Genomic DNA, 12,987 nt, shown 5'->3' on the forward strand with positions numbered 1-12,987 from the left:
TGAATGCATAATCTACAAACATATACGTGTGTGTGTATCTATCTATATAAATCTATATATCTATGTGTATATATATATATATATATATAGAGAGAGAGAGAGAGAGAGAGAGAGAGAGAGAGTTTCTATGAACTCAGTCATATCCCATCCCTGTGCACCTCATATGTTGAAGTCCCAACCCCTAAAGTGACAGTATTTGGAGATTGGTCTTTAGGAGGAAATTAAGGTTAAATAAAGTATAAGGGTAGAGCCAATAAGACAGGTGGCCTCATAAGAAAAGGAAGATTCTCTCTCTCTCTCTCTCTCTCTCTCCATGCACATAACACAACAAAGAGGCCATGTGACCATGCAGCAAAAAGGTGGCCATCCACAAGCCAGGAAATGGGCTTTCACCAGAAACTAAATAGGTTCAACCTTGATCTTTGACTTCTACCTTTCCGAACTGAAAGAAAATACATTTCTAAGGCTTAAGCCACCCAGCCTGTGGTATTTTGTTATAGCAGAGACCAATACACTACTTCAGAGAACTACAGAAAAACATAATTTAAGAAACATTAGAGTGGAAAATACAAACTTTATACTGAAAGGAACTTGGAGGGATCAAAAAAGTTAGGAGTGCATGTTGGTTTCTAACAGTTCCTTCCCACTCACTTCCTGACTTTCTGGTTGTTAAAGGTTGCCAATATGACCCAGTGACAATCGCAAAAACAATTCAATCATTCTTATCATCGTGATTATATTCAACAGAAAAATGTGGCGTGCCTTATTCCAGAACAAAAAAATATGTTGTTGTGCTGTTGTTCTCACTGCTAAAAATATTCCAGTCTGGGGGAGATGGGGAGGGAGAGAGGCTCATTTTTTTTCTCATCAGTAAAAACAAGAATATCCTTAAAGAGAAAAATTATCTTTTGTGAGTTGTTTCCTCCTTCTGGTGAACTCTGGACCGGTTTCCAACTGAAGCTGGTGATAGAACACCACAATACCGAGTTCTTTCCCCCAGCACCACGCCTTTTTAACACATGAAATGGCCTGCATAGTAATTATGTTCAAGGCATGTTTTTTCCTCTTCCTCTCAAGCTTTTAGTTTCAAGTATAATTTTTTCCTCAAAACTGTTTTTTCTCTTTCTTGTTGCCAGAAAATCCAAACTCTTTTTGAAAGATTAGATTACCAGCCAGTGACTTTTCTTTGTTGAAAGGACAAGCCTTTCCAACAAGGAGGTGTCGTTAAGGGTAAAACAAGATGCCTTAAAGCCTTGGGTCCCAAGGCCCGAATGTCAGCAAACTTTATAAAGTTAAGCAAACTTGCAAACTCTTTCACTACAGATTTTAGTACTAATTTCAATGTTTCTTCCTGAAAAAAAAACAGAGAATAAAATACTTTCTTGTTCTACGCTCTCACCAAATCGACAACATTATCAACAGCAGGGTTCTCTAGTTTCCTAGCTAAAATGAAAAAGTTCTTTACCATGTTATTTATTGGGGGAAAAAACAGAAAATATTTTCAGGGGCGCCTGGGTGGCTCAGTCGGTTAGGCATCTGGCTTTGGCTCAGATCATAATCTCACGGTTTGTGGTTCCAGCCCCGCATCAGGCCCTGTGCTGACAGCTAGCTCAGAACCTGGAGCCTGCTTCCAATTCTGTGTCTCCCTCTCTCTCTGACCCTCCCCTGCTCGTGTTGTCTCTCTCTGTCTCTCAAAAATAAATTTTAAAAACCCCAGAAAAACATGTTAAAAAAAAGAAAGAAAATATTTTCACTGTGCATCAAATAAATTAAGTAATCTTTGTAACACCCTCTCTGCTGACTAAGCTCTTGATTATTTTCATCAGTTTAAATTATGAACCAAAGTCTGAAAACAAAAGTCGTGGGCAGTTTAGAATCTCCTCAATACTTTTCCCCATGCGTTTATTGCAACCACAAAACCATTAAAGGATCAGGAAGCATATGCTATTAAATTAATACATATCAAAAAGCATTCCTTCTGTACTGTTTGTTGCTTTGTCTGGACTTGATTTGGAAGAGACCCACTGAGCGCTAAGCAAAAATAAGAAGGAGAGTATGGTATTTGTGTCAATTTCCTTTGCCTATTTCAAACGGAAGTCAATCTCTTCAAAGTCCGATCTCAGAAAAGCAGAGATGGCTGCTCCAGCAAGGCTTTACCATGAGTTATGGCTTGATGTGATGCATGACTCTTTCTTTCCAGCTCAGGTCAGCATGCTTGGTTCTCAGGGCTCCTGCTGCCCCATCCCCACCCCAAAGTCATCACCTCAGCATCCCCCACTTACCGCCCCCCCCTCAAAACCAACTTAAGACCCTGCCCTCTTGTTGTTTTCCTAAATCACTCCTTATGGTAATTTGAACTTCCAGCTCCATGCCTCCCTACCTAACCTATTCCTTAATTTCCACTTGGATTCTTCCATCTCAAGATTGCTCTCTTCAACTCCAGTGCCTCTTCCTAGACTCAGCCTCTCACTGTCTCAGTGAGGCCCATAATTGTCTCAGACCCTCAATTCCAAATTTCAGTCCATTCCCATCTTCCTCCCTGATAGAACTTTCTCTCATTCTTTCAAGTTCTTTCCTTTTTTGCAAAACAACCAGAACCCCATGTCCACCCGCTCCCTAGTCCTACCTTCTGGACTTCTCATCCTGTGGGACCAGAGACATGCCTCTCTGTTCTGCACTGGCATTCCTAAACTCTGCCTTTGAATTCTGAAGACAGCTTTTACTGTGTAGGACCGTGGTCTCTTCTGAATTTCCACCTTAGTTTCTTATGCACTAATTTTCTTTTAAAATAAATGTCACTAAGCCAAAAAGTATGTCATTGTAAAGAAAGATATAAATATCAGAATATGATTTTAAAGGTAGGGTACAAATTATAATTGTAAAGTCTGGCACACACCACCATGATGAAAATTACATTGAACTTGGAGTCAAAGACATTGGATTTGTTTGTATTTACTGTTTGAATCTAGACAATTAACTTTCTTGAGTATGCTTAGATTGTCTATGGACAGTAAGACTTCATTACTCTCAGTTGCTTCTGTGTCTGATGCATCCCAGGGAAGAAGCCTGGACCTGTATTTTCCAGGATCCCTTTCTCAAAGTGGTGCCTGGTTTCTGTCTGACAGCGACAGGAATTCATGGTGCATTGTTTGAGGACAGTGTTTGGGAAGTGTGGGGTGAGATTTTGAGCCCAGTATACAGAGGAGGTACCTGCTGCAGTATGTTGTAAGCCCTGCCTCGGAGACACCCACTCACCAGCCCACAAGGCATGACAACTGGTCACTAATGTCAGGTTTACATCTATTTCTAGGTGGGAGGAATAAGATCTCTTGCCTGTTGCCTTAAAGTTTGGGGTCAGATAACTAGCTGTGGCTAATGTGTATGGGTGATGGGGAAAAATGACTCCAGAAGAAGATCCAGCAGTTTCATTTCCTACCCCAACCAGCAATATTCCAGATGCAGAGTCAAGGACCTGGTGGGAGAATGGCAATCTCATTGATGATTTAGTGTGAGGAGGCAATACACCTTTTTGTTTCCTTTTTTTAGAAATTTCTGGCTTTAGAGGACTTGGGTGGCTCAGTCAGTTAAGTGTCCAACTTCAGCTCAGGTCATGATCTCACGGTCTGTGAGTTCAAGCCCTGCATCAGGCTCTGTGCTGACAGCTGGGAGCCTGGAGCCTGCTTCGGATTCTGTGTGTGTCTCTCTCTCTCTCTGCCCCTCCCCAGCTCATGCTCTGTCTCTGTCTCAAACATTAAAAAGAATTCTGGCCTTACTGAGGTATAATTGACAAATAAAATTACAAATGTTTAGAATGTACAATGTGATGATTTAGTAGAAGTAGACATTGTAAAACCATTACTATAATCAAGCTAATTAACATATCTGTCATCTCATACAGTCACCGTGTGTGTGTGTGTGTGTGTGTGTGTGTGTGTGTACATGTGTGTATGTGGGTGGTGGTGGTGGTGGTGAGAACACTTAAGTTCTACTCTCACAGAAAATTTCAAGTGTACTCTATAGTATTATTAATTACAGTCACCATGCTATACATTGGATTCCCAGAACTTATAACTTGATGTTTGTATCTTTGCCCAATATCTCACCATTTCTACTACCCACCAGTCTCCAGAAACCACCATTTTACTCTCTGGTTCTATCAGTTCGATATTCCCCAACCCTGGCAAAAATTAGATATTTACTTTACAAAAACCCAGAGAAGGGTTGGACTCATGGACGTGAGTCATAGTTGAAGATGGGATAACATATGGAGAACCATTAGATGAAGTCAAAGTCTACACTGAAAGGTAAGACCACATTAGATGTCTTTACACAGAGCTCCCCAAATGAGCAATCAGGATTGTAACCTGTAGACAGGAAATAAGATTCCTCTCTGGAGAAAGATGTCACCTCATGAAACAGCCAATCCAGATTATTCTATAGGGAAATCCAGAATTTCCAATCACATTTTGGTATTCCCACACTGAAATAATAATTAACAGTTTTTAAGGAAAAATTTTAAGGAAAAAAATAATTAAACATTTTTTAAAGGAAACAATGCATGGAACAGAAAAAAACATTTCAGGAAAAATATGTGATGGAACTCTACAGAGAGATACTTATAATAAGAAAAAGAGGCTATAAAAATAATAGAAACCTGAAGCAGCAACAATGAATAGTCTGGAAATAAAAAATATGATAGCAGAAATAAACATTGGAATGGGAGTTGAAGATTAAGTTTTAAGAGAAAATTACTTACAAGATGGAATTATGCAGCCTGCTTAACTCTCAATTAAGAATGAAGGCACAATGAAGACAATTTTTGAAAAACAAGTTCTCAGAAACTAAATCCCTTCCCTATGCTCACTTTTTTTTCTGTTTTTTATTTATTTTTGAGAGACAGAGAGAAACAGCACGAGCAGGGGAGGGTCAGAGAGAGAGAGAGGGAGAAACAGGCTCCAGGCTCTGAGCTAGCTGTCAGCACAGAGCCCGATGCGGGGCTCAAACCCGTGAACCGTGAGATCATGACCTGAGCCAAAGCCTGACACTTAACCGACTGATCCACCCAGGCACCACCCCCCATGCTCACTTTTTAAGAATCTACCAATGTGCATTCAATTAGTTGAGGAAAGAAACCTAGAAGAGAGAGACATAGAACCTGAGGAACAGAGGACCCAACAACAACAATAACAACAAAGAGTAGGAAAGCTCCAAGTCCACAATGAAGGCAACCCTCAGGGTGACAGTGGTCCAATGGGCCCAAGTGCAGGCCATTCTTATCTCAAGGAAGACATTGGGCTCCAGGAGACCAAACTTTGAATCAAAAGTGTTTTTTAAGAACACCTCTGAGGTATTTTTGAACACATTATTTCAAGAGTTGGTCTTCTAGTACTAGAATTGGGGATAAAATTACAGTCACATGCAAAACTAGGCAAATAAGAAAATTAAAGAAAAGATACAATAAAGAAAATATGAGTCATCTGAATATAACTTTTGGATAAACATACATTATGATCAGTAATTTTGGACTTTGCAAATTACAATACAATTGAACTAGGGGGTAGATGTGGACATGTTCAAGGACAGGGTGGGGTTTTGGTAGCTAGTTTTCAAGTCAGGAAGTCAGTAGTACTACCTTAACAAAAACTCCAGCAATAGCAGTGCAGCACATTATATAGAAATACGAAGGATTAGGAGAACTACCTAAAAGATGTGAACGTGACTTCCTCTAGGGAACAAGAATCAAATTTGCAGCAGAGAAGTTCTCATTTTTCATAACTTTCAGAATTTTGCTGAGTTATAAACAGTAGAAAATAATTTGACTTTTGACACTAGCCACATTTCTTTAAAAATTCGATTAGATTATATATATATAATTTTTATTTTTTAAGCTTTTTGCTTTACTTTGAAAGAGAAAGAGAGTACAGGTGGGGGAGGGGCAGAGAGAGAGAGAGAGAGAGAGAGAGAGAGAGAGAATCCCAACCAGGCTCTACAATGCAGAACTCAAACTCACAACCCATGAGATCATGACCTGAGCTGAAATTTAGAATTGGAGACTTAGCCAACTGAGCTACACTGGTGCCTCATGGAAGTATATATATTTTTACCAAAAAACATTGAGAGAGAATGGACATGAAGTGTTCCCAGTACTGAGGGAAGCCTCTAGACAAAGTAGTCAGCAAGGAGAAGAGTGAAGGGTGAGAGCCAGAGATGCAGAACTGGACCAGGGAGGGCAGTGTCTTGAAAGACATGATGGAAACTTAGAAATTTGCCTTAGCACTAATGACATGACCACCTATGTCATAACCTGGAGGCGGGGTCTGGCGCTCGTCCCCTGCGTTCGGTGGTACCTGTTTCATCCACCCCGACCGCCCCGACCAGCAGGACGGAGAATCATCTTGGGTTCTTTTCCTGAGGGAGGGAGAGAAAAAGGGGGCAGGAGAGGGAGACGCAGAGAGTAAAGACAGAACTCATGGTTTCCGATCAGGCAAAAAAGAGAGAGCGAGCTTTATTCAGAAAACTGTCTCTTATAAAGGTTTTAAGGTGGGAAAACAAAGTAACTGACTTAGGTCAGTTACCAGGTAAACAGAGTCAAATGAATATCAAAAGAAACGCCCAGATTTGCCTCAGCAATGCTGGGAAGGGGGGAGTTAGCACTGAATAATCCAAAATACGGTTTTGATCTTTTGTGCACCTTGGCCATTTCACGTCTGGCCCAGCAAGACAGACGCCAAAGTTATTTTTACCAGGAAATGGCAATCTCCAGCCTCCAGATGCAAATCTTGTTTACTGGTTCACTCTCGGAGAGTGATAATCCTTGCCTGAGGCAGACAGAAAACTTGGCAGCCCCCGACACACCTAAGTTACCCTCCCCAAAGTATATCTTTTTAATTTAATATTTGCCAATGTAATCAATTTAATAGTTATTAATTATCTTAGAAAATCACAAAAATAAATGAAAGCTAGATGTTCTTTTTTCTTAAAATGTTTTGGGTATTTTTTTACCATTTATTTATTTTTGAGAGACATAGAGATGCAGAGCATGAGCAGGGGAGGGGAAGAGAGAGAGGGAGACAGAGAATCTGAAGCAGACTCCAGGCTCTGAGCTGTTCTTCAGCACAGAACCTGATGAGGGGCTTGAACTCACAAACCATGAGATCATGACCTGAGCGTCCGACTTCACCTCAGATCATGATCTCACAGTTTGTGGTTTCAAGCCCCACATCAGACTTTGTGCTGACAGCTCAGAGCCTGGAGCCTGCTTCGGATTCTGTTTCTCTCTCTCTCTCTCTCTCTCTCTAAACCTACCCCTCCCCCACCATTAGCATGCTTTCTCTCTCTCTTGCTCTCAAAAATAAATAAACACACACAAAATTTTTTTTAATAAAAAGAGTTTCTGAGATTTTTATCTCAGTCTTAAAATTCACCAAAAAAAAAAAAAGGAAGAAAAAAGATGGATAGTTGAAACTGTAGAATCTTAGCTTCAGATGCAATATTTTGCCAGTATAAGTCAACAACATAAGCAAGTTCATGAAAATATGAGACTCAAATAAAGTACATTTCTTTACAGTTCTGCTCCCACGCCCTATGGAGATTTTTTTTTTAAGTAGGCAGTACTTTTCTTCAGGGAGTGACTATTACCTGTAAATTTTGATGAACACTTTAACTTCACTCCAACCCAAACAACATTTATTACATGAATGATGTTTCACCTCCCTTCCTGGATGTGAATTCTGATTCCTTGTTTTCAAAATAAGTCTCTGAGTATTCTAGAGCTGGAACTGACATAAAGATGACTGGATTAGACCCTCATTTTTCAGCTAAGGTCCAGATAGGAAAAGGGACTTGCCAAAAGCTATCTATCAAGTTACTGGCAAAACATGACCCTCATTCCTTTGCTTAGTTCAGATCTCTTGCCAATATATCAACTCAGGACTATTCTATTTTCTGGGCAATATAGTCACATTATGGGTGACCCCATGGTTTTCCAAGGACACAGCAATGTTTGAGACCTAAGGTGGGTAATACTTACTGACTTAAGACTATTTTTAAAAAATACAAAACTGAAGTCCGTAAGTGTACCATTAAATAACTAGACAGCATTAATTTAGGTCAACTGCCAGTTACAAGATGGTTTTTAGTTTTGTATGGTTATATGTCAATTTTATTAGATGCATTACATGAATATTCATTATTATAGAATCAGACCCTCCTGTTGTATTTATTCAAAATAGATACTGGCAAAAATGTTCACGTACATGCACGCATACAAGTTTTCTAGGTTGAGAGTACAAGGATTAGTAAAAGTCTAATCTAATTCAAGTTTTGAGTTGTATCTATGTAAAAATTCCAGGTAATTAAAAGTCACCAAGTTTGTGTTCTCTTGCCCTCATCATCTGGATTCTCATCTCTAAACCAGGGTATTGGGCCTACAAACCACATGATCTCTAAGTTTTCTTATGGATTTAAATTCCCAGAATTCAATTGTGATCTTTCTGAAGATCATTCCTTAAGAGAAGAAAAAATGGGGGCGCCTGGGTGGCTCAGTCAGTTGAGTGTCTGGCTTCAGCTCAGGTCATGATCTCACGATTTGTGGGCTCAAGCCCCGTGTTGTGCTCTGTGCTGACAGCTAGCTCAGAGCCTGGAGCCTGCTTCGGATTCTATATCTCTCTGTCTCCGATCCTCCACTTCTCCCGCTCGCTCTCTCTCTCTCTCTCTCTCTCTCTCTCTCTCGCTCTCTCTCTCGCTCTCTCAAAATAAATAAAACATTAGAAAAAAAAGAAAAGAAAAAACTGTTACTGAATTCCTTTAAAGGACACAGGAGTGAGTTGGGTCAAATACTCCTGTGTGTATTGTTTTTGATGTCCTGAGTTCCTTCCTCTCAATTGCCTTATGTGTTTGCTGACGTCAGGGCTTTGACTGTGGACCGTAAGCTGCAACTACCACAGATTTTTCCAGATGTTGACATATTAGGCAAATATATTCTTTGTGGGAGCAGTTACTGCTGTGGGAAGAGAAATCTTGGAAGTACATTCCAGTTGTAGCCTGATTTAATTGAGGTAGTAAACATCATGGGAACAATGGTTGACATTGGCCAGGCTCCACCATAAGGAGGTGTCCAGTCACAGGCGAATCAGGAGGGAAGTGCAGAAAATAAGGCAAAACATATGAAGCAGTGAGAGGAGAAGAAGGGAGAGAGAATGTCAAGAAAGCCAGACACATAAACAAATGAGTAATGCTTTCATTGGTTGTTCAAATTGTGTGTGTGTGTGTGTGTGTGTGTGTGCGTGTGCATGAAAAGCTCTGAGGATAATTTATGTGATATAAGATTCTACAAGCTATTCTTCCTAAGTTTTTCAGACCCCAGGAAGATACCTTCACATTATTCTAAGATGCTTATCTTTCTGCCCACTTTGAAAAGGATTCATTTATACAATGTAAAAATTCCAACAGCATTTACACAATTAAATCACATTTTCACCAAGTTAATCCTACTGCCTTCTTTTGAGTCTGTGAGGGGGGTTTTGCCCCATTAAAGAGCTTCCTTTGCTCTCAAGGCAGCAATAAATTGACCAAGTGGCTAAGGAGGGTCATGATGGTTTCACTCAAGTTTAATGTTGACATTTTCCCTCCACGAATAATAAGGTCTTTGACAGGTTTACAATTTTTGAAGATTATGAGTAAAGTTTTTTCTACTTCTCCATTTTCAAAAATCTCCGTGTACATTGACATTCTTTATGCATTCTTATAACCAATATTATCAAAGTCATATTTTTTCCTCTGTTTCAGTGCTTTTATTTCAAGCTATTCAGTCATCTTAAAACTCGTATGTTACTAAAACTAGCCACATATTATAAACCAGTACTGTTCGTACAAAGAGTTTGATAGTAGCTCTGTCCCAGCTATTCCAACTTCCCCAATTTCTCATGTTCCATCTTTCCTGCATTGCCAAATATATAAATACCTCAACCAACAGATGGTAAATGGAAGCACCAATGGGCACAGAAATCAATCCAAAGGCTTTTAAGCATAAAATGTCCCTGAGGCAAGCAGCAGAAGAAAAAAGAAAAAGGAAGCTTGAATGTTTTCAAAGGGAATAAAGGACTGACTGTCCTTTCTTGTAGTTTGGAGAATCATTCAATAAATGAGGCGAACAAAATTGACCAACAGAATGAATTCATTTTATAGTTTGAATCACATTAAAATTGGTACTGGGCTTTTGGGTGCCCAATGTGGTTAACAACTAAGTAATAGACTCTTGTCTTCACTGCTACTACATTTCATTAAAACGAGGAGCAATGCACTGCTTTACTTTTCAGAATTTCTGAGTTCCCATATTAAAACCTTCTCGAAGGCTCTTGGTTTTTAATGTTTGGGGTATGACCTTACTCAATCTGTGGAGTCTTCACAACTTAAAGAAAATGTGGTAGTATAATCCTAAAATATAATCATTCTCTGATCTTTTTTTCTCAATATTCATTCATCCCAGATGACTCTTTCCTTAACATATAACTATGAAGATAGTAAGATAAAACAGTGAATGAATACCAATGTACTTTAATTAGTTTCAAGTGTTCTTCAGGTTGGACATCATGGCTGGGGAAAGAGAAAAATGTTGTGCTCCTTTATCAGCTAAGAATCCAATTCAACCTTTTGAGGGGCTTTTAAAATTTTAATTATAATCTACATGTCATATGACAAAAAAATAACTCCTAGATTGTTTCTTCACTATACATCAAAGTCTCAAGAACAACCTATGAGCAGAAGAAAAGTTCTATGCTGAGAATTAAAAGGCTAGCACCTGACATCAATTTGGACCTACTTTTTGTTGTAACTCTTTTACGGCTCCTTGTTCCAAATTCTATTTCAACTTTTTTTTTCTCTTCAAAGTGCACCCTCAAAACTGCAGAGAAATTTTGATAACAAATGCCTTAACTTCTAAAAGGTTATAAGCAAGGACAGGCAAGAGTTGTGGCAGCAGACCACAGAAGGGGATCCTTGGGGCTTAACCAGATCGCAGTAAGAGAGGCAGATGAAAAAAGAGAAGCAGCCCCATACCCAAAATTATGTCAAGTTTGAAAAGTGAACCTAACTTTGAACCTAACATCGGGTTAGGGTATCTAAAGAGCCTCCTTAGACAGAGGTTCATAGAAGACAAAAGACGCTGCTAGACCAGCCTGAAGAAGACAGGGCATGAAGCCTGCTAGCAAAGCGAGCAGCGTGAACAAAAGTCTCAAGCAAAGAAGAATTTCTCCACTGGCTCCAAGAACTGAAGAAGCTTGATCTGAAGCTCTGCAAGCAGCCAAGAAGCACAAGGAGAGAACAGAGCCAGTGGGGAGTGGGCTGCTGATTTTAGTCAGAAACATTTTTTTATTCAAAGTGATTAAAGGGTTTTAAGCAAAGAATATGTATTAGTTACCAATTTGAAACAACTTCCCCAAAACTTAGAGGCTCAAAATAACAATACATCACCTCATAGTTTCTATAGTTGAGGAATCTAGGTGCAACTTATCTGGGACCCCTGGTTCAAGGTCTCCCAGAGCTGCCATCAAAGTGCTGGCTGGAGATGTACACACCTCAAGGCTTGACTGGAGAAAGATCCATTTCCAAACTCACTTATGTGGTTGTTGGCAGGGTTCAGTTTCACATAGACTATTGAACTGAGGGTCTCAGTTTCTTATTGGCTGTTGGCTGGAGGCCACCCTCACTTTCTTGCCCCATGGGTCTCTCCATAAGCTAATTCACAGCATGGAAGCTTGATTCCTTAGAGGGTATGGTTGAGAAGAGCCAGAGGGAGAGAAAGAGCAAACAAGATAGAAGTCACAGTTTTCTGTAACCTAAGCTCAGAAGTAATATATACCATTACTTTTACCATATTCTATTCATTAGATGCCAATATGTCCATTCATATCTTAGGACAAGGGAATTTCACAATGGCATGATTATCAGGAGATGGAGATTATTGTGGGTTAGCTTAGAAGTCTGCCTACAATAAAATATCATGATTTATAATTTTAGAAAGATTACTAGATCTGTGTGAAGAATGGATTGTAGGTATCAAAAATGAGTCTGGCTGGGCACCTGGGTGGCTCAGTCGGTTAAGCGTCCGACTTCAGCTCAGGTCATGATCTCACGGTTCATGGGTTTGAGCCCCACATCAGGCTCTGTGCTGAACACTAGCTTAGAGCCTGGAGCCTGTCTTCAGATCCTGTGACTCCTTCTCTCTCTGACTCTCCCCTACTCATGATGCTCGCTCGCTCTCTCGCTCGCTCTCTCTCTCTCTCTCTGTCTCAAAAATAAATAAAAGCATTTAAAAATATTTTTTTAAATGAGTCTGGCAGACTATGTGGGTAAAGCCTATGGAGTTTGCTGGTGGGTTAGATGTGGGGGGTTTGAGGAAGAAAGGATTCAAGAATGTCTGTCTTCAGTGACTGAGTTGATGATGTACTTTTGGATGAAGAAGATATGCATAAAGAAGGTCTAGAGTAGGGGCACCTGGGTGACTCAGTTGGTTAAGCATCTGACTCTTGATATAAGCTCAGATAGTGATCTCATGGTTGTGAGATCAAGTCCCACTTCAGGCTCTGTGCTGATGATGGAGCCGGCTTGGAATTCTCTCCCTCCTTTCCCACTCCTCCTCCTCCTCCTCCTCCTCCTCCTCCTCCTCCTCCTCCTTCTTCTCTCTCACTCTCCTCTTTTTTCTCTCTCTCAACCTCTCTTTCTAAAAGTAAATAAATAAGCTTTAAAGCAACAAAAGCCTAGAGTGGAAATCAACTAGCAGCTTGTCCATGAAAAATTAAGATGCATGTTTTAATAAATGTTTATTAACTGTAATATGTTGGTTAGTTAAACTTGATTTTATTAAGAAGACAAAATAATATTGTAAAAAACTTAAAACTAAAGGGGTACCTGGATGGCTCAGTCAGTTAAGCATCTGATTCTTGATTTCAGCTCAGGTCATAATCACAGAATTGTGTGATCAAGTTCTCT

This window comes from Suricata suricatta, chromosome 5, assembly GCF_006229205.1.
Source record: "Suricata suricatta isolate VVHF042 chromosome 5, meerkat_22Aug2017_6uvM2_HiC, whole genome shotgun sequence".
Lineage (NCBI taxonomy): Eukaryota > Metazoa > Chordata > Mammalia > Carnivora > Herpestidae > Suricata > Suricata suricatta.